The sequence below is a fragment of the Choloepus didactylus genome, chromosome 9 (assembly GCF_015220235.1).
Source record: "Choloepus didactylus isolate mChoDid1 chromosome 9, mChoDid1.pri, whole genome shotgun sequence".
Classification (NCBI taxonomy): domain Eukaryota; kingdom Metazoa; phylum Chordata; class Mammalia; order Pilosa; family Megalonychidae; genus Choloepus; species Choloepus didactylus.
Window position 1 is genome coordinate 75,711,623 of NC_051315.1, and position 21,301 is coordinate 75,732,923.

At 33.0% G+C, this 21,301-nt stretch overlaps 1 pseudogene; it reads left to right on the forward strand.

Annotated features, from left to right (window-relative positions):
- The first annotated feature begins 12,592 nt into the window (after positions 1 to 12,592).
- Positions 12,593 to 13,309, forward strand: LOC119543772 (annotated as a pseudogene).
- Positions 13,310 to 21,301: the final 7,992 nt, after the last annotated feature.

The window sequence follows — 21,301 nt, forward strand, 5'->3', positions numbered from 1 at the left end:
AAGTTCACAGAAACAAGAGTACGCTTGGTTCTGAACTTTACCTAATTCTCTGAAATGGCTGACAGTGTATGTCCCTGTTCATATCCTTTCTGGGTTTCAGTTTCTTCATTCTAAGAGAATGAAACTAGAAGATTGTTTTCTTTTATCTGGCAATAGCAAACTAAGGATATGCAATATGCAGATGTTTGAAATATTAAAAATCTAGTGTAAATAAAATGAAGTTGAACTCGTGATTTGGGTGTGTGAAAGGAATACTATGGCTTATTATTTAGTGTTTCTTTAGAGCACGATACCATCACAGAAGGTAGAAATTCACTAAATTGTGTCAAAAAAATTGAAGATGTATGTAAGTTGAAAATAATATAAATATTAAAGCCATGGTAGACAATCAATAAATAAAAACAAAGTTTGTTTGAATATGATATTAGAATGTTATTTTGTGACAAGATCTTAATATATATTACTTATAGTATATATCAAGACAAAATTCCAATTAGAAGAAAAAATCAATAAAACGAAAACTTTATAAAGCATTGTAAAACAAAAGGAGATTAAAATGAAAATGGGAATCAAGATGATAAAGGAGTCAAGTACACATGAATACACACTTACATACAAATATATGAAATCATATGATTTTATGACACTATTCAGTTAATAAGGCCATTTACTGTGACTGATTGTCAAATAACAAGTCAAAATTTCATTTCTGAAATAACCCAGCCTTAGTCATATGTATTATCCTTTTTATACATCTCTAGATTCTGTTTAGAAATATTTTGTGGAGAACTTTTACATATATATTCAAAAGTGATATTGGTCTGTAGCTTAAGTTTTTCTTCTTAATACCTTAATCTGTTTTGGAATCAAGGTAATACCAATCTCGTAAAATGAGTTTACTCATTTTAGGTTTACTACTTCCATATTTAGGTTTTCTATTTCTTCTTGTTTTAAGTTGCTAAAGTGTGTCTTTTTAGAAATCTGTTTCTCTCTTCAAAGATTCCATATTTATTGCTATAAACATTCATATATACTCTTTATTTCATTTTAATGTCTATAGTCTCTGTAGTGATTTCCTACCTGTCATTCCTGATATTGTTAATTGGTATTTTTTCTCTGCTTTTATTGATCAGTCTGCCTAGAAGTTTCTCAAACTTATTGACCATTTCAAAGAACCAGATTTTTATTTCAGTTATTTTCTTAATGTGTTTTCTGTTTTACTAGTTTCTGTTCTTACCTTTATTATATTTCTTTTTTTTTATTCTCAGTTTAACCTGCTTGTTTTCTAGCTCCTTAAGCTGGAACATTAAGTTACTACTTTCATACCTTCATTCTTTTTTAATATAAAAATTTAGAGCTATAAAATCCCCCATAGATAGATATGCTGCTTTTCAGTACAATTAATTTCAAAGTATTTTTCATTATCTCTGTTTCTTTTTTTTTAATTTGCTGCATGGTTTATTTAGAAGTGAGCTGTTCAATTTAAAAATATTTGTGGATTTTCCAAAATCTTTTTGTCATTGGTTTCTAATTTAATTATATTATGGTTGGAGAGCATGCTCTGTTATTGTTTCAATTCATCTAAATTTTTTGAGATTTGCTTTATGGCCTAGTGTTTGTTCTTTCAATGCATATTTTGCTTTTAGTGAAAAGAATGTGTTCTTATATTCTGTTGTTATTGGTTGAAGTGTTCTATAAATGTGAATTAGGTCAAGATGATTGAAAGTATCATTTACATCTAATATAGACACAAATTTTTGGCCTCTTGATAACTCATAATGGAGTGACAAACTCCTTAATACACATTGTGAAATTATGTATTTTATTCTTTAGCTCTGTCAACTACTCATTCTTGTAATCTGGAGCTCTCTTAATAAGTGATGCACATTTATGGTTGTTATGTATTTTTGATGAATCAGCTTATCTATCATTATAAAATGTCTCTCTATATCTTTTAATCTTTTCTGTCATGAAGTTTCCTTTGTTGATGATATAGCTACTTTAGCTTTCTTATAATTAGGATTAGCATTATATTATAATTTGCATAATTACTTACAGAATAAGTTATAGTTAGGTCTTGCTTTTTTATCCAGTCTGACAATCTCCATTTTTGCACTGATGTGCTAAGATATTTTTTAATGTAATTTTGATATGGTTGGGTTTAATTTTACCACTATTTTCTATTTGTCCCATTTATTTTCTACCTTCTTTTAGATAATGTGAGGCATGAAAAATAATACTGCATATTATTTATAATCGTATAGAGACAAAATTAGATATATATTTATAAAGATTTAATAGAATTAGGTGATAAATCCAAGGGTCTTCATTATATTGTGCTCTCTGGTTTTTTTTATATAAATAATATGGTTTATTATAAAAGAGAAAAAAGGAAGATTTAAAAAACTATTGTTATGAAAGAATTACAGATACATAGATAAGTAGATAAACAGATGAAACAGTTCTACTATGTATCATAAATATGTGTTCTTTAGACAATTAACTACTTAGTAAACCCTTCCATGTAAGAGGAATCTTGAATATTATTTCCAGTCTCTCAGGAGTTTCCCTTATCAACTGTGTTACCTAACTACTTACATAAAATGTTCAAATGTTCAATTGTTATCTGGATATTTATTGTTAAGCATGTGGTGATTTCATTTTAATGACAAAATAAAAATAATAATACAAAATGATGTAATAAATTTTAGCAACTGTTGCCTTAAACCATTAAAAACCAGTGAGTGTTAGAAATGTCTTAAAATTTAAAAACAAGCATCACATATATTGTAATTTAACTATGAATTTTCTATTTAATGTGAAATCCATGAATTGTCTTCATGCCTTCTGGTGAGACAAAATGAAAAAACCTTCTGAAATTAGAATCCTTATTATATAGTTTGGTTCTTTGGGAACCAACTATTCAATTCTATCAAAATATTTTTATTAGAGAGAGAGAAAATGATCTCTAAAGGAAAACAGATGCTAAAAAGGTGATTTTATATAACGCTTTTCATCTTTATTAATTATAAATCATCTTCCAGAGACTCTTACAGCACAAAAAACCTAAGGACAGATGAACTGTGGTCAAAGTCACTCTGTGTATGCACTTATTGGTTATGTATTTCCCTTAAAGTCCACTGAGGCTTAATGTCTCTTCAACCAGTGAATGTTTAGCCTGCTCATCCATTTAAACCACCTGTAGGACCAACCTCATACTAAAGTTGTTATTGCTGCATAAATTAATGAGTACAAGATATTGTACAAAGTTCTCCAAACTCTATAATTGAACACTCTGGGGAAAATGATCACAAAATATGGCTTAGATTGGTTGCTTTTTTAACACAGTTTGAATGTTACTAAGATTTTTGAAAATAACAAGATCTGATATTAAGCTTAACCTATTCTATTTCTATTTACTCTATTATTGAAATAAAATAACTGTCTCAACAACTCTAGAGGAATTATGAATCAATTCTATTATACAGATTTTTTTATCTGTATAACAGATACATAAGTTAATGAGTAGATGAAATATCAGCCATTAGCTTCTGCATTTTAAGGATATGGGAAAAGAAAGGAAACAACATATGTGCTATCACAATCATGTATTAATACATTAGATAAATTTGATATAAATTAATAATAATAAAATAATACAGGATACAAATTCAGTATCAATGGTAAAAATTCCAAAATGATAATAAAGTCATTAGTATCAATATATCTCCAGAAAAACTAAAGAGCTACCCACAACTTCAGAATCCACCAACTTTGCATTCCATTAATTTCTCTACTCATGATAACACCATGACTATTAACTCATGTCAAAGTAAAATATCTGAGCTCTCTCATCGATCATATAAAAGACATTTATTACTAAAAAAAATTTGTTCTCTTCCTCTTCCTTGGTCATGCAATATATTCTTAAGTTTAAAACTGAAAAATTACAATTATTTTACAAGAAGTTCTTTTTTGAGTATTGTTTGCTGCCCCTTTCGATGCTGCCAACTCACAAAAAAACCACTGAGCATTGTCTCATCTTTCTTTCGAGCTTCTCTTTCTGGAATTTTATTTAGTCAGAGGTTAGAACTTTTCATTCTGTGTTTCATGTCCCTTTACGTTTCTTTTGTATATTCTATCTCTAGCTGTCTGTATTGCAGTCTATGAAATTTCTTAATCTCTAACTCTCAGTTCATCATTTCTCAATTCAGTTTTGTCTAGTGTGTTATTAAATCCATGATTTATAACATCTATTGTTATGTTTTCTTTTTGTAGATATTATAATTAGCTAGTTTTCAGAATTTCTGGTTTATTTATTATATGTTCTTAATTCTCATTAACTAGACATTATTTCATGCTTATTATTTTTTAAAATATTGAAAACTGTTAATTTGTGCATCTGAAAATTCTAATATGTAAAAAATTTATAGATTTGTAGTTACTGATAAAGTGTCTACTGGTTCTTGCTCATAATGCCTTATTTTCTTGTTTTGCTTTCAATTTCCTATTAGAAGCTGCTTAATCTTCTTGGAAAGTTATTTGAAGAAGTCTTTTAAATCCATCATGATGCTTACTGTGGTATTCTTCCAGAATGAATTTTTTGTCTGGTTCTTCCAGAGGCTTTAAGAATCTAACCATCCTTATAATTTTTCAACAAAACTCATAGTTTGAGATTTAGGGTGGGGGTCAGGGAGGGAGGGGATCATGCAGGGGGCTGAATTTGGGCTGCAAGTCTGTGTTGAAGCTGGCTTCTAATGAAAAATTCTCAGGAGTGAGTCAATTTCTCCTTCTAATCCGTGTTAAGGTAACTTTTTGGCCTTCTCTTGGGTGGGAAAGTGGCTATTTCTGGTTCATCCTTTCCCAAAAAATACAGCTCATTGTGTTTTCAGCTTTATGAATTCTGGATCTCCTATTGACTTTTCCAATTTTGGCTCAGGCTTGCTTGCATTTTTCTTCTCTCCTAAACAACATAAATCAGTGAAACCAAGGATAAAATTCAAGACAGTAAATAAATGCCCTCAAGGCAAAATAAATTTTTATTGTTCAGTTTATTTCTAGATAGTTTCTCTTTGTTCCTGTTTTCATGTAGATTTTGGCCCAGCAACTCCTCATAGTTGTGTCATGGCCTCTGGTACAATTTAAGTAGCTGTTTCTTAAGAAAGAGATAAGAATGCTATTTTGTCATTCAAAATCAAAATGAGATCAGGTTCAAATATTTTTAGGATGTTAACTCTATATCCACATTAATTTTTACTCAGTTTTTACTAAATAGCTATAATGAGAAAAGCAAGGAATAATTGTTTACAATCTATCAAGTAAACAAAACAAAGGTAGTTTAATGTAAATAAAAAGAGGAAAATGGAATATTAACTTGTAATATTTAAGATTTTTTATCAATTATATTTTATAAAATTTTAGTTGGCTACCTGTGGCATCATCAACTGAATTCTTAATCCCATGAATTGATGGAAATCTTAATTTTAAACACACCTTTAATGAAATGTTAAAATGTTTATTTGCCCTCAGGAAAATAGAAAACTGCTCAATGAATCACATAATCAATTTATCAAGAAATTTATAGGTAGGTTTTGGGCAACCTAACCGAGGAATCCATCTTTGTAAGATTTGTTCAGATTGAGATGGGTCTCATAATGCCAATTCATTTTAAATGTAATGATAAACTTTCTTTCTGCTTTTCATAAATATAGATGAAATCATATGATGAGGAAATATTGAAAAATATGGTTAAAGAAGATTACGGTATCAGTGGACCCATCGATACACTTTTGTGACATTCCTTCTCCCCATATTTATCATCTTTAATTATTTGCCTACAATTTTGGCATTATAATGCATATATAATTTTAGTTTTGAAAACTTTTACTGTATTGATGTAAATTCAGCAATATAACATTACCAAGAGTTCATCGCAAAGAATGGTTTCTAATATATACTCTGTTAATGTTTGGACATATTATGCTGTTAAGTTTGAACATTGGAAAATAATATACATATATAAATAGGTAATTTTATATTTTAACTCTAGTTAACATAACGCTTGGAAGCAATAAACAGATTCATTTGACACAATCATAATCCATCACTTTGCTGATGTGTATGGGTGTTTATGAAAATCCATGATAGGACTCTATGGCCATAACTCAAATTTAAATATAAGATTAGTGATTGGTTTACTTTCTCCAAAATGGAAAGCTGAGTTTGGGAGGGATAGGCAAATACCAGGCAACCCCTCATGGGATAGAGGATGATTGTGGTGGGTCCATATGTCTCCAGTTTTTCCAGGCTCAGTCTCTCTTAATTGGTTCATTGAAAAAGTGAATCTACAAATGGGGATATTCATGGCATCCAGTGTCATGGAAGTCCCAGAAAGAGCCACAAAACCCATCATCACCATTTCTTATAAATCCGAAGTATACTACTGACAACAGGTACTGCTCAATTGTTGCTGGTACTCAGAAATTTGGACTAGGCAGTTTGGCCCCCAGAAATTCCAACTAGCCAGCTATGTAGGACTACCTCAGCCACTTCATTAACTTTGTGATAGTCCATTCCTGCACTCTCTGGGTTTACATATATGCAGGAAATACACTGGAAAAAACTCAACACTCCTTCATGAACACTCATAAAATAAAATTTTAAATTCTTTGCAAATTAGGGATAGAAGAGAACTTCTCAACTTGATAAAGGATATATACAAAAACACTTCATCTTACATCATACTTAAAGGTCAAAGATTGACCAGACTCTCACTAAGATAATATCAAAGCAAAGATATCCATTATCATAACTTCTATTTGGCATTATACTGGGAATTCTAGCCACTGCAGTAATTTAGAAAATGAATAGGCATATTGATTAGAAAGATGGAAGTAAAATTAACTTCATTAGCGTAGGAAATTATTCTTCACATAGAAAATCTTAAACAGTCAACAACAACAAAAAACTAGAACTTAAAAGTGAGCTTACTAAATCTGCAGGAATATAAGTTCAGTATCCAAAAACTCAATTGCAATTCTGTATATACCAATGGCAAATAACTGAAAAAATTAAATAATACTAATTCCATTTACAAAAATATAAAAATTAAAATACCTAGGAATAAATTTAAGGAAAGACAGGTAAAACTTCTACATTGAAAACTATAATATATTGCTGAGAAAAAATAAGGATCTTAACAAATGGAGAGCTATACTAAGTTAATTGATGAAAAGAAGATATGAGATAATGTTGATATTAATTCTTCCCCAAATGTTCTAGCGGCAAATGCAATACACTCATAAATCCAGAAGGCTTTTTAAAATAGAAACTCCGGATTCTAAAGTGTGTTTAGAAATTGAAGGACTGATGTCCTCTTTTCCTACCCTCTGGATGTAGGATGAGACCTTTTTTATATGTTAAGAGAGGAATTCTGGCTTTCATATTCAGACTTTAATTGGTGATTAATCACCCTTAGTCTTTTACTGTCTTTCTCTAAAGCATTGGTTGCCCCAAGCAACAATCATTCAACTTTATCATCCTCACAATTACCATTTCTTCCAACCCTCTCAAGAGCCTGAAATATGTCACCTACCAATGCATTCTCTTCCATTCATCATCCATGACCAAGGAGAGATACTAAGAAATAACTATGGATGTAGTATGTAGGAAATATAGTGAATAATTTAAAGGAATACAATTTCACATTTAAGGGAAATATATAGCTATGTCTAAATGATTTTATTGTGTTTATTTTTTTCAGATCACAGCTGAAGTTGATTAGCTCTTTATTACAGAAAACCAGACAGAACGTGCAGTTCCTAAGATGACACTCACTGGGAATATGAATTTTAAATTCACCTATTGGCATTAAAATATGTCATTGGGCTCAAGATATAGTAAGCTGGTAACCCTAGTGGGGAAAGTAATGGAGTTTAAACCATTTCCTCTACAATGTGTTTATTTATTCATAAGCCACATTCTTCATGATAACATTTAATTGCTGCAGACTCTGCTGTAGTGAGATGGGTACCTTCTATGTGTCAGAAACCAGAGATGAAATTTTTTATATGAAAAATGTCAACAATGCACGTTACAAAGAGGAAGACAATAATGTCTTTATAATATTTGTGTTTTTACTTAGTATTTTTCTTGAAAATATAAATATACTGGCTTTTCCATGTTAGGCTTTAACATTTCAAAACTCTTATTTTAGAAATTAAAATAATTAAAATAATTAATTTTATTATTATTTAAAATAATAAATAAATAATAATAATAATAATAATAATAAATTATTATTTAAAATAATAATTAAAATAATTTATTTATTTTGAGAGATTCCAAAAGGAGCCGAGAGGTCACGCTGGTGGGCACTCTTACGCACAATTTAGACAACCCTTTTTAGGTTCTAAAGAATTGGGGTAGCTGATGGTGGATACCTGAAACTATCAAACTACAACCCAGAACCCATGAATCTAGAAGACAGTTGTATAAAAATGTAGCTTATGAGGGGTGACAATGGTATTGGGAAAGCCGTAAGGACCACACTCCACTTTTTCTAGTTTATGGATGGATGAGTAGAAAAATAGGGGAAGGAAACAAACAAACAAACAGACAAAGGTACCCAGTGTTCTTTTTTACTTCAATTGCTCTTTTTCACTCTAATTATTATTCTTGTTATTTTTGTGTGTGTGCTAATGAAGGTGTCAGGGATTGATTTAGGTGATGAATGTACAACTATGTAATGGTACTGTGAAAAATCGAATGTATGATTTGTTTTGTATGACTGCGTGGTATGTGAATATATCTCAATAAAATGAAGATTTAAAAAAAAAAAATAAAGACAGCAAATCCCACTCTGTCTGTTCTCTTCAGTATTATACTCTTTAGAAAATATTTTCATAGTATATGAGAAAAGGGAAGAGGGAATCACTATACAATATTTTTTGTAACTTTTCCTTTTATAGGTAAGTAGCATTATCTGGTGAGAAATGTATTATTTATTCATTGTTTCCCTTTAATGTTCCAAGAGTATTTTAAAATTTAATATTTTCCCATTTTTAAATTTTATAATGGGAAAACTATTAACTAGTAATGATTTTATTAATAATGAATGAATAAACCAAATAATTTAATTAACATGTAGCAATGAAAGGTTGTCATTACAAAGATAATGATACCGATAAAATATGTAAAAGAAAATAAATGAATCTGTTTAACAAATGAATTAATTTAAAATAACATATAAGCTCTTGTATTTTAATATTTACCATAGTGTAACCATGAACATAAAACTAAAGTTTTATGTTGCAGGAGAATGTTTTCTTTAACCAGAAATATGGAATTTTGAGTGGTGAAGAGCTCGTTGCTTAAATGATGTAAGTGGATTACTCACTTCAGGGATGTCAGCATTGTCTGAAATGGACACAGGAAGCTCACTCCAGAACAATGAGCTAGCTAGTACAAGAAAGTCTCGTCTTCTTGGGAAGGAGTTGCACCTGAAATTAGCTTTCCACATAATTCAAATCCTCCACTGCTGGGCACCTGTTTTATTTCCAACAACTACCATAAACATTTGGCAACTGAATCCAGATTGCCTGGTATCCAAGTAATCTGCTTGTCTTCCTACTAGCAAGATTATTCTCCCCTATGCTCTGTAAAAAGGGAGGGGAGAGAGCAGGTTTCCCCACTGGAACACATGTTCTTTCATCACATGACCTTAACTCACTTTTTTGTGGGACACAGTGAGGACTGGGGGACGTCTGCTTTTGCACAGTGACACTTCACTTGAAAGTTTACAAGAAAAGACTATTTATTCTTAGTTCTTAAGGTGATAATGGAATTCACCCTTGTCCACCTTCACGACAAGAATCCAAAGGTACATAGTACACATGCTTCTAACCTGTGACTAATAGTAAGCTAGTATACACAGCATATCATTTTTTCCACATTCTGGGTACCTGCTCTAACCAAATTATATGCATACTTGATTAAAATAGTCAAAGATGAAAAAAGATCAATGAAAGTAGTGTTAAATATTTATATTAGAGATGGGTCTTAATGTTTGTTTGTTTTCCCTAAATCTTGTTGCTCATATCTGAGATGATATTTATATAATGGTAAGGCAACTACTTTGAAAAGAGATAAATTCTGTCTGTGAACAACTTATGTCTACATGGATGCCATTTTAGTTTTGCCATTTTGTTATTTTAGTTTTTTTTTCTACTGACTGTGTTCTTGTGGCAAATGTTTTGATACCGTACAGATAAAATTTCAGTTATAATAAGTATATCAGGTATATGGTAATTCAGTAATAGATGGTGAATATGATAGAACAGATTAAAAGGGATTTAAATGACTCCAGAAACAATTATCTCCTATATTCTGGGCCTATTTTATTCCTAGATATATGCACACAATTATACCTGATTTCCCAACTGGTAACTTTAAGCTACATAGTTTGATTCTGATACTACAATGGCAATATACACTTCCCAGTGTTTTCAAGGATGATCATTTATCAATGATGGAAACCCTAGAGATTGAAATAGAAAGCAAGAGAGAGGAAGTCTACTTAAAGATGTAATTTACGTATAAAAGCTATAAAAATATTTTCCCTATGACAGTCTTAGTCTATCCAACCTTTTTTTGACAGTTGGCATAACTTTCAGGTGTATTGCTAGTGGCTGACAATCTAAGGGTACCTATTAATTAGTTCAGCTCATACCATTTACAGTTATTTGAGGTGTGCATTATCCCTCTGCCTCCACAGGGACTATTATAGCTTTAAAGGCTGAAGCCTACACAAGGCAGCCAAGAGTGTGTCAGAGACAGCAGGGGCCCACTCTGAAGCTGCTGAGTCCATCTGTCACAGCAAGGATTTTAGCATTTACTTTGAAATCAGATTTCCATTCCAAAACGTAATTTCTCCAATCACTAACTTTTGCAACATTATATATTTTTATCCTGTGGCTATTTACGGAGCCACTAGTCATGACTATCCCACATTAGGTTTGACTGAAGTTGTGTGTATGTATTAAATCTGTGCATACATTGAATTTAATGTTATTCCAGAAGATTAGGGAATGTGATGTTTCAGGGTATTAAATGAATATGTAATTGTCACATACATTCCAAATAATGTGAATAATGTATTTTCTCCAGTGGTAAGTTGTAGTGTTTTAGAGAGAATATCAGTTGTGGATTTTGCAATGCTTAAAATAATCATTAACAATATGGTTTATACAAAAATGATGGTTAATAGAATATTTCAATTGATCAGAAAATAAAATCTGTCTAACACTATCTCTGAAAATGAGTGTGTATTTATATATACATATATGCATATTTGTTGTGTTTTATACATACATGTGTATTTATTTACATATATGTATATACATAAGCACATATACACACATACCACACACATATATAAATACACAAATGTGGGTTATACATATGGACTATATGCCTATCCATATGTACATATACATTCCTATATGTATGTGTGCTCATATATGCATATATTACTAGGCACAAGCATATTTTGTAATACAATTATTTGTAGTGCTTACTATATGCTCTTACTATGCAAATGATTTCAACTGCTATGTTTTCCTCCCCATATTTTCAAGACTCATTACAAAAATAGGATAAGGGATAAAAACTTAAAGAAGTGTTTGTTGAAAGTTTAGTCAATATGTGATTGAGAGGATCAAGCAGATAATGGAGTTGTGTATTCAATCAATGTCTCTTAGTTGAAGCTAGTTGTTTTTTAGAATTTTTTTCCTACACTATCACTCAACAGTTTTTTATTTCTACTAAGAATAAAATGAAAAGTGATGCCATCATTTGATAGAATGTTTGTTCACTATGACAGGTAAATAGTCTATGAGGAGAAAATTAATGTTGATTTCATCAAAGAAAAATAGTTTGTTGAAAATCAATCAGCTCTCATCCACAGCTAAGAAAATACTCACTGCTTTCCAAGTAATCAATCAAATGCTTTCAGTAAATGTCTGAAACTACAACGTAATTAAAATGTCAACCACTACTTTCACTAAGCATTTCTCTGGTTTAAAAGAGAAATGTCATAGCATATTTTCTCTTCTAGATTTATGCACTCTTGGTCAAAAGCGAGAAAGAAAACACCCTAAGAGCTGACCTCTAATTCCAAGTGACCTCACATACTTGACTGGGAGCCGGCTCCGGCCCTCTCTTCCATGAACCCTCTGGAGAAGGGCTCAATGTTCACAAGCCTTTCTGTTGCACCAGGAAATGGTGACTGCACACTATATTTTATTAAAGCATAGGCAAAAATACATTTTCAAAGGTGTAGAGACACTGGGGATGGGAGACGGCGGCATCCTGGAGGCTGGTTAGGAGTTGTCCAACCTTCCTCTTCCTAGCTGTGGCTGCCACCGGGATGGTTTAGATTGAGCGTGCTAATTGCAAGCCCGCCGCCCGCCCGCCAGTCTGCGGGTCCATGGGTCCACCGGTTCTCTAGCGCTCGCCACTGCCAGCTCTGAGTCTGTCGGCTAGAGGGGTAACTTTCGCTCCTATCCCACCCACCGGCCCACGGGCCAGGACCATGGAGGACATTAAGCTGGAGTTCCCCACCCTCCCACAGTGTAAAGAAGATGGCCTATCCTATAAGACGAGATGCAGGAAATTTTACCTGGATTGTTTTTAGGCCCATATTCTTCTGCTATAAAAAGCAAGCTACAGAAACATGGAATAACCCATAAAATAGGCATACGACAAAATACTGAAGCAAACTTTATTAAACCAAACTTTCAGCAATTATTTAGATATTTAGTCTTGGATATTGCAGACAATCCAGTTGAAAATATGATATGTTTTTTTCCCCCATGACTCAAGAGTTTATTGATGGGAGCTTAAAAACTGGAGGAAATGTTCTTGTCCATGGAAATGCAGGGATCTCCAGGAGTGCTGCCTTTGTTACTGCATAAATTATAGAAACATTTGGAATGAAGTACAGTGATGCCTTTGCTTATATTCAAGAAAGTAGATTTTGTATTACTCCTAATGCTGGATTCGTCCATCAACTTCAGGAAAATGAAGCCATCTACCTAACAAAATTAACATACAGATGATGTCACCACTACAGATAGAAAGGTCATTATCTGTCCATTCTGGTACCATAGGCCATTTGAAGAGAGCACATGAAGAAGATGATGATTTTGGAAATACGCAATTCTGCACAGAATGGCTGACTCAAGAGCAACATTACAGATGTGAATTCCTGTTTGGGAAGGAGAAAATACTAGAGACAATACTAATGTAAAATGATTAAAAACAAAACAAAACAAAACAAAAAAAACAGTTTCCTTTCAAATTATATGTTGCTTCCAGACATGTTTCTCTGCAACTTGTTGAGCAGCATTTTAAGAGGATGTTGGACTTCTGCATTAGATGGCACTGATTGGTTTAGTCCTTTTTGTTTCTTTTATTTTTCACTTTATAGTTTTATTATAAACCAAGAATTTTGGACTTGCAAAGAGGTGCTAATACAATAATTCACTTTTCATACTTGAAATTTATTTGTAAACAAAATGCAAGTTAGGAGAATTTGTTTATAAAATTAGGATAATTTAAAACAAAAGAATTTTCAAGTTTGCTAGAAATTCACTTTCTATTATATATATTACATTTAAAAAATAATTTTACAGTACTGTTTTATGATGGAACCTCTTACAGAAACATTAACAAAATGCAGGAATCTGTCACATTTCTCTTTTTTTTTTTTAGTATAATTCAATACCTTAATTGTCCTTTTATTTTTCTAAGCTCTTCTTGGTCCATCATTAATATTCTTTAAATCAAGTCATTAGCCAACTTTCATTACCGTAACACAATCCAGTTATTGCTTCCTTTCCTGTAACCTTCGTAATTTGTTTATTCCATTAAAAAAAAAGAAAGTTTAATGAAAAAAAACTACATTTTCAAATATAAAAGCAACCTGATCCCAAACTTTAGTTTTTTATTTGATGGAACTAAAAAATGCTGAAAGTCTGCCTTAGGTTATCCATCTATTCATTAACATATCTTTCTTCACAAAATCTAGAGTTCTTCCATTATGGCACATTTCATACTGGATCTTAGAATACACAAATCTGGCCTAGATATAGAAATATATTCTTAATTATTTTAATTGAGGTATAGTTAGCATAAAATAAAATGCAAACTTGATTAGACCTGTGTTACTCCCACCCTCATTCCTGTACAAAATACTAATAGGATTGTGAATTCAGCCTATGAGAAAACACATAACTGAGAAAAATTCCTGAAAACTGCTTATAAAATATAAATTGTGGTTAATATCCTTTATACTTATTTTGTCTGGTACCATCAATTCATCCATCCTACATTTTTGAAATATCTTGTGTAACTCTTACTATGTGCCAAGCAAAATTCAAAAACAAAGCTGAATGAGAAACAGGCTATTTCCTTGAGGATTTAAGTAAAGATGGCAGATGTGTCCAAATTTACAATTGTCTTTTTTTCTGCTGCTGCATGAACATTTAGAAAGAAGATCTGAGGCATAATGATCAATCAGAGAAGTTGATGCTTATGCTCAATACTGAAGGCTAAGTCAGAGTTTTGCTTCATGAATTTTTTTGAAAGTCCCATGCTTTCACAGGCCTCCGTGTTTCTGCATCTGTTTGCCACCTTGATTTGTTCAAGTGATTTTCTATGGCCAATATTTAAGTAAGCTATGTTAGAGAAGTAATTGGCTTGGGCAGATGAGTCCAAATCATGAAGGGTCCTGTATACCACTGTAATTATTATCTAAGTGAAGTCACCAAAAGATATGAGTAGGAACATAATATGATCCTTTTGTTATTTTCAGAGATCATTCTACAAACTACAAAGAAACTGGATTGATAGAAGATCAGATTGAAAGTAGGAATGGAAGATAATTGATAAGTGTCTGAGAAAAAGGACAGTTGCTTAGAGTATAGTCATTAGCAACTATTCAAAATTATCTTTGATATAGTTAATAACCATGAATTAGGAAATATACAGTAGAAAACTTGAGACAGAACATGTCAAGAGACTTGTTAGTTATTCTTCGTTTGATATGATGATATGTGAATGTTAAGGATGATGCGGAAAGAATGTGAAGAACAAACACATACCTATGGAGGTGTTCATTACTTGGTATTTTTAAAAGTATTTTATAAGGAAGAAAATGAAAGAAAAGGGAAGATAAAGGGAGAAAAAAGTGGAGAAAAGAAAAATAAGAATTTGATCATAAATAAAGTTAATTATCATACTCTCTTTCCATGGAAGATAATGCACTAATTTAAATAACTATTAAGCCTATTTAGAAAGATAGGGAGTGGTTATAAATGAAAATGAATGTGCATACTCATAGGTAGCAACTGGAAGAAAACTGGAAAGTTGAAAACAACTGATTTGTAAACATGATGGGACCATGAATGATATTTTCATTTTTGTTTCAGATATTGTTATATTTATACACTTAATACAATTTTTATAAACATTGCAAATTTGCACATCTTACAATTCAATGATTTAATTAAAATCTTACTGCCTCAAAAAGCAATGCTTAGTGCCATGGGCATGGAGATGAATCAATTTTTTTCCTCTAGGGTGAGAGAGATTAGTATGAAGAGACAGACAATAAACAAATATGTGAAATAAAGTATTAAAGGTTACCTGTGGACAGCCTGTAATTATTTTGAGGTAGTTTTCATAGGGATAGTTTCAAAGAAAAGTATTGAAACATCAGAAACTGATTCTTGAAAGTCTTTTCTAGATGAAGAATGGTAAAGAAGGGTCTTCCAGAATGAAGGACATTATAAACAAAGGAATAGATTTATGAAATAGGTCATTTCACTTGACTAAGAATTTCTGTATGGACTGATAATGGGGAAACAGTAAAAAATGAAGTAAAGTTGGTATATAGGAGACATATCAAAACAGCATTTATGGTGTGCTAGGTGGCTGGATTTTTTTCTGCAAGCTGTTTTCATTATTAAAGGATTTTAAGATATAGGGTTCCTGATTAGATTTACATTTTAGGTAGAAAATGATGACAGCAGGATGGAGGGTAGATTAAAGAAGTCGTGAAAGGAAACTGTAGAACTATTTAGATGAATGGTAGTCCTGGCAGAAATAATAAATACCTGAACTAAAAATAGTAATAGAAATGGAGACAGTAATTGTAGGAATGAAGAAGAGGAGATTCATGAAGAAAATATAAGAAAGAGATAATCGATATAAGTTGAATACATTGGATGTGAGGGTGCATCATATGGGAAGGGATATCTAGGATAAGTGTCAGGTTGATATAGGTCATTTAGGTGGATTAGTGTGCCACTGAGTAAAACAGAAAATACAGAGGAGAAAGAAATTAATTTGTTTTTGGCAAATTTTGAAAACTGGGCTTTAGGAAAAACAAATTTGTACTAGACCTATAGAATTATTTTATTTAATTTTAGGATATAATTAATATAGGTCAAAGTGTTCAGCTGGTTAATATTTGATAACTGATTATACAATTATAACCACATTCTTTTTTTTCTTCACACATGCACACACACACATACACATAAAATTGTTTAGCAACTGTTGTTTAAAAGACTATTCTTTCCAAACTGGGCTGATTTGACAATTTCTTTGAAAATTATTTGTTTATATACGTAAAGGTCAATTTCTGGATTCTCTGTTTTGTTTCATTGCCTGATTTGTTTATTTTTTTTCCAGAAACATAGAGATTGCAAACAATTAATAAAGACAAAACTGGTGAAGAGTTTGATCAGTTGTCCAAAAAGGGGAAAGCATAAATAAAAATAGATAAAATTAAAGCCAAAGAATGTCCAGTAATTTACATAGGGAGCATGGTGTTTCTTTTATTTGTTTGTTTTTGATGGGTTTTTAAGGAAAAATAAAGTAATTTGAAAGTTTGAACAACTTAGTTATTTGAATAAATACAACCATTTGAAATTTTTGAAGTAAATACTATGTTATAGGTTCTATTCTAAATTCCAAACTTGGAGAAGAAGATAGAGAGTGGACATCTAATAGAAAACAATTTCATCAGTTTGGAGAAGAGATTCCAAAATCATACTAAGTTGCTATGCCGGTTTGAATGTATTGTGTCCCCCAAATGCCATTATGTTTGTGGTCTTGTGTGGGGCAGACGCTTGGGTGCTGGTTAGATTTGCTTGGAATGTGCCCCACCCAGCTGTGGGAGATAATTCTGATGAGATGTTCCCATGGAGGCATGGCCCCGCCCATTCGGGGTGGGCCTTGATCGGTGGAGCTATATAAATGAGCTGACTCGGGTGGGGGGGGGGAACTGAGTGCAGCTGGGAGTGATGTTTTGAAGAGGAGCAAGCTTGCTAGAGAGGAATGTCCTGGGAGAAAGACGTTTTGAGGCCTGAGCTTTGGAGCAGACGCCAGCTGCCTTCCTAGCTAACAGAGGTTTTCCGGATGCCATTGGCCATCCTCCAGTGAAGGTACCCGATTGCTGGTGTGTTACCTTGGACGTTTTGTGGCCTTAAGACTGTAACTGTGTAGCGAAATAAACCCCCATTTTATAAAAGCCTATCCATCTCTGGTGTTTTGCATTCTTCAGCATTAGCAAACTAGAACAGTTGCTATGTCTTTATGTTAGTGGGAAAATATGATTACTGTAAGTTTTAGTGCTGTTTTACTTCTTATGGGTTAAATTGTCTATTCTTTACCCTATGTATTTTCATAAAAGTTTTAGAATCACCTTACCAATTTCAAGAAACTTGCTAGGATTTTTATTAAAATTCCACTGAATTTATAGATCCATTTGGAGATAGTTGGCATCTTTACAATTGTGGTAAATTATTTTGCAAAAATTGCTCACAAGAGTTGGAGATTATTATATCACTCCTTGAATCTGAACTGGTCTTGTGACTTTCATTGACACATAGAATACTGTAGAAGTTAGCTTAGAACTTAAGAGGCTTGAAAGCTTTCACCCATTGTGAAAATCTGTTCCAAATATATGGGAAAACTAGGTCTAGCCTTCAAGAGTCCTGAAAAACTCTTGGTAAAGTCACCCCATCATGCCAGCTGACAGCCATTAAACCATCAGACATGAAAGTAAAGCCATTCTAGACTAGCCAGTCCTCAGCCAATTCTCTAGCTAAATTGTAGATGCCTTAAAAAACCTTTTGTTTGATTTATTCTAGGGATATTATACAATTGTTGCTACTATAAATGGTATGCAATTTTCAAAGCTCATTTCCATTTCCTTTTTCTGTTATACATGAATGCAAAATATTTTTGAATATTGATCTTGTATGCAGCAACCTAAATTTATTTATTAATTTTAACATTTTGTGAAAGATTGGGTTAATCTGAAAGCACATCTGGGATAGGGTTAGAAGTGCAAAATATTTATTAGGGACACCAACAAAGAAAAAAAAGGAATCAGGAATGGGTAAGGGGAGTCAGCAGATGGTGAGGCAGACTTGACAGAATCTTCCAGTCCATTAAGTAGCTTCAGAGCAATGATTACACAATAGAGTGTTGCATTGGTCAGAAATGGCTAAGGCCTTGAACAACCTTACTCATTAGTTTGAGGCCTCCCAGAGAAAAACATGACCTTGTCAGAAGTCACCTTTAATATATAAGTAACTTTAGCTCAAAATCCTTGATAGGACCTAATAGCTAAATGCTGTCATATAACCAATTTCCTCTCTTTTGGTAGCAAATCCTTTATTGAAAGGATTTGAGGGGTGCATCTTTGAGTCTGGCATGGTCCACTCCCTGTGCTATGCAGATCTACATCTATATGCATATTAGGAAGCAGTTGCCCAGGGTTTGGAATGTATGTCAGGAGTTGCCAAGCCCAACCTCAGGTTCAATGACTCACTAGAGAGCCTCACAGAACCCAGAAGCTATTAAACTCAACAGTTATGGTTTATTACAGGAAAAAAAAAAAAAAAAAAAGGCACATGGACCAAAGTCCAGGCAAAACCAAGAAGAAGCTTTCAGGTGTCTCCCTCCCAGTGGAGTCTCCCAGGAACAATATGTGAGTGACAATATAAGTAAAGTGTTGCCAAGCAGGAGAGCTCATCAGTCTTAGTGACCAGGGTTTCTATTGGAAGTCAGTCACATAAGCATGGAATCCATGTGACTACCTCACTACACAGACTCCAATACCTGACTCTGGAAGCAATTGCTGTTTCTCTGTTTTTGTTTATTTTTTTCACCCTGATGGCTTGGCAGAGTACCTTCTTTCAGTACACTTGCATCTCCAGACCACTCAGACAGCATTTTAAATAATATTTTTCTCTGTATATAATTTTTGCATTTATGACACAGCAGTTCCTCTGTAAGTACCACGTCATGTCCATCCGTTGGTATGTATCCACATTTGCTATACCATTTCTTTTGTTTGAAAATAACAATAAGGGTGGGGAAAGTTGGCAGAGTGGTGAGGTGTGGAATTTAGTTACTCCTCTAAGGCAGCTGGTAAATAGCCATGAATTGTCTGGAACAATTGTTTGGGAGACTTCTGTGACCAGACACACATCATACACCAGTCTGGAATAGGTGGAACAGCTGAGATCAGAGCAAAGAACTGTAAGTTCCCACAACCAGGGAGTTGGTGCCTTCTCCCACTGGCACAGCATGCTGTCTTGGAGCTGGTTCCCTGAGGGGGAATAAAGCAGTCTGTGTTGGGAGCAAGGAGGGTGGCTCAACCAGGCTGCATTTGCAGAATTTGGTAAAAATCTGGACAGCTTAATAAAATCTCTGAGAGCAGATAAATCAAGAACAAGCACAAAAGGAACTGGGAGATTTCACCCTGGCAGAGAGGAGGCAGGGCTAACAACAACAATGAAAAACAGAGACCTTTGGAGTTGTAGGAGCTCAGAATACTGGAAAAGGGCTGGGCCCTAAGAAAAAGGAGCACATACAAATGGGTACCAACTCTGGCACTTGACTGGCAAACCCAGGGAGTTGGGGTCCAGTCCAGAAAAGGGAAACCAGAAATGCAAGAGCTGAAAAATTCTGATCAAAATAAACAGAAGCTGTGCTAGAGAACTAGGATAAGTTGAAATGAGCATCAAAGAACAGATACAGAACAAAGTCAATCAACAAGAAAACCAAATGAGTGAAAACAAGCTCAGGAATAAACAATCAGGAATATCAGATGCCTAGAAAGTAAAAAATCATGAGTCATACTAGGAAGCACAAGGATATGGACCAGCCAAAAGATCAGACTTACACTTCAGCTGCAATACAGAAGTTCAAACAACTAATTAAAGACGTTCAAACAAATCTTCTAAATCAAATCAACAAGTTGAAGGAAAATGTGGATAAAAAGAAGGATATAAAGAAGACACTGAGTGACCATAAAGCAGAATTTGTAAGCTTGATAAAACAATTGCCAGAACTTATGGGAATGAAAGGCACAATAGAAGAGATGAAAAACACAATGGAGATATACAACTGCAGACTAGAAGAGAAAGATGAAAGAACAGTGGACTAGAAAACAGGATATCTGAAATTATACACACAGAAGAACAGATAGGGAAAAGAACGGTAAAATAAAATCAGGGTCTCAGTGAACTGAATGACAACATCATGCACAAGAATATTTATGTTATGGATGTCCCAGGAGGAGAAGAGAAGAAAAAATGGGCAGAAAGAATAATGGAGTAAATAATCACTGAAAATTTCACAACTTTTATGAAAGATATAAACTTACAGATTCAACAAGTGCAGCATACCCCAAACAGAATAGATTCAAATAGACTTACTCCAAGACACTTACTGATCAAATTGTCCAATGTCAGAGACAAAGAAAGAATTCTGAATGTAGCAAGATAAAAGTGATCTATCACATACAAGGGAAGCTCAATAAAGTATGTATGGATTTCTCTGCAGAAACTGTGGAGGTGAGAAGGCAGTGGTATGATATATTTAAGATAATAAAAGAGAAAAACTGCCAATCAACAATTCTATATCCAGCAAAATTGTCCTGAAGAAATGAGGAGGAGTTTAAATCTTTTCAGACACACAGATACTCAGAGAGTTTGTGAAAAATAAACCTGCTCTACAAGAAGTACTGTAGGGAGCACTACAAGCACTATAGGAAAAGACAGGAGAAAGAGGTCTAGAGAAGAGTGTAGAAATGAAGATTACCAGGACAAGTGAAAAGAGAGAAAAAGCAATATATGACATAAAATCTAAAAGACAAAATGGTAGAAGAAAGTATTGCACTTACAGTAATAACGTTAAATGTTAATGGATTAAATTC